Raw genomic sequence first — 2,261 nt, 5'->3', positions numbered from 1 at the left:
TGTGTGTGTGTGTGTGTGTGTGTGTGTGTGTGTGTGTGTGTGTGTGTGTGTGAACAGTGATCAAAAGGGAGGACTGAGGAAGAGAGCAAAGTGATGACTGACATATTTTCAGAAAAATTACACAAGGAGCCACAGAGGTGAACTGACTGAACAAGCCTCTATTACTGAAGCATAAACTGGGATGGGTGAAGCAAATCAGAAAAACTGTTTATATGCTCTATGTGGTGTTATCTACCAGAGGTGGTCCTAGCCTGTTTGGTGTCCCTGGGTGACCTTTCCAGCACCTCATGTTGACATTCATATCCTTGGTTCATACTCCCCCCACAAGATGCCACCCTGGGTGGTTGCCAATGTCACCCATATCGGAAACTGCTACTGTTATCTACACTTGATGAGGCGGCAACGTGATTCATCCTAACAGCTGCAGCGTGTAATGTTTATTAAAAAATATGTTTTTTACGTATTTGATACACCTGTCACGATGTTGTGACTTATAACATGACACAGATAATCTGTAAAAGCTGCTCTGTCGCCTCCCTGTGGTCCTACTGCCATCTGCAGAAACGCACCACCGGGTCAAAAACAACCAATCACTCAACCAATTGACAGACTCCTAACCCTATTCTAAAAAAAAAGTGTCAAATGTTTGACTCCTTGATCTTAAATATTTTTTTCAAACATTTSTACATGGCTGGTGTTTTATTTATTTTTTTAAATCTTTTTTCTTCTTCTATTAAATCACTGCCCCTGTTTGATGCATATGGATTGAAAAAATTAAATAAATTACAGATTTTTGATGGCATTGGTTTATCTGAGCATGGCTGAATTTCCAGCATTATGTTGAAACTGAAGACATTTCTGCAAATTGAAATAGCTTCTTAAATTTGAACTAATGAACTCAATGCAGAGTTCAATGCAGATAAAGAAGCCAGATAAAAGGGCTTCATCTTCCTCCTTTTCTTTGCTGATACTCAAGTGGGTACATAGGTAATTCACTTTCTTAAAATAAGTGATTTTACAGCTGGGTGAAGTCTTTGTCATTATGAATACTTAAAGACATTTCCTCAGACTGTTCAGAAGACCATTGAAATAGTGTTTTAATGTTACAATGAGCAAAAAGGCTTCATTTCTTTACACTCAGGTTCCTTTGTGTTCTTAAGTAACATTCTTTTATCTCTGTAAATACACTTTTGTTAACTTTTAATCTTTGCAATACGAAAACAAAGCAATTCTTAAAGTTTAGATTATTCAAAAGTTTGAACCCTGAAGGCACGTTTTGTTTTATTCTAAAGAACTCCTTGCCGATTTTAGGCAGGTTGGATCATGTGTCAGCTGCAGAGTAGATGTGGKCTGTAGCCAGAGGTAATTCACTGCATGTGGCGCTTCATGACCTAATATGAAAAAATATTCACAGGACAAAAAAAAATAATTAATATGAATGTGGTGGAAGGCATCATAAGACTTTGCAGGTGTGTCATGAACTTCCTTGCAAACACACCTGGATACATTCTGGAGCTGCAACAGCTCAGTGAATCTGGGTCAGATTCAAATCAAATCTGTTACAAGTTGCTTGCTGAACCATTCAGAGATTCTTCCACATCACATTGTGTCTGTAGYACTGACCAACATCTCCTTCTGCTAACTGAGAGTTTTGCTTTCCTAGCAGGTTTCTTAGAGGTCAAACACACTAACTACATTGATMATTTCAATCATAGAAACCAGAAAAAATATGTAAAAGACTGTGAAAGGCTAATGTCATGGTTAGCATATATGTGTATATACAGCTCTGGAAAAATTAAGAGACCACTTAAAATGATCAGTTTTTCTGAGTTTACTTTTTAGGTTTATGTTAGAAATGTTTGAGTCTCTGAAGTTACAATCAAAAATTTAGCATTTATTTGTAGAAAATGAGAAATGATCAAAATAACAAAAARGWTGCAGTGCATTCAGACCTCAAATAATGCAAAGAAAATAAGTTCATATTCACTTAGAAACAACAATATTGATGTTTTCCTTCAAAAAGAGTTCAGAAATCAATAACCAGGAGATTTTTTTTCAATGAGGTTCAGTGCAGTGGACTCTTCATTTTATCCAAATCTGTAGATTTATATATGGTGTAAACATGAGGAAAGGAAGGAGATTTTGAGTCATTTTCATGCCAGAGGTATCCATCCATCCATCCATCCATCCATCCATCCATCCATCCATCCATCCATCCATCCATCCATCCATCCATCCATCCATCCATCCATCCATCCATC

General features: G+C 37.0%; 1 protein-coding gene across 1 annotated transcript in view; it reads right to left on the bottom strand.

Moving 5' to 3' along the window:
- The window catches only part of phldb1b (pleckstrin homology-like domain, family B, member 1b), a 144,007-nt gene that overhangs the window by 104,972 nt on the left and 36,774 nt on the right, over window positions 1-2,261 (bottom strand). The gene's annotated exons all lie outside the window — the stretch shown is intronic.

The sequence above is a fragment of the Poecilia reticulata genome, linkage group LG13, assembly GCF_000633615.1.
Source record: "Poecilia reticulata strain Guanapo linkage group LG13, Guppy_female_1.0+MT, whole genome shotgun sequence".
Classification (NCBI taxonomy): domain Eukaryota; kingdom Metazoa; phylum Chordata; class Actinopteri; order Cyprinodontiformes; family Poeciliidae; genus Poecilia; species Poecilia reticulata.
Note: the sequence above shows the minus strand (reverse complement) of the source record. Positions and strands in the feature narration are given on the sequence as shown.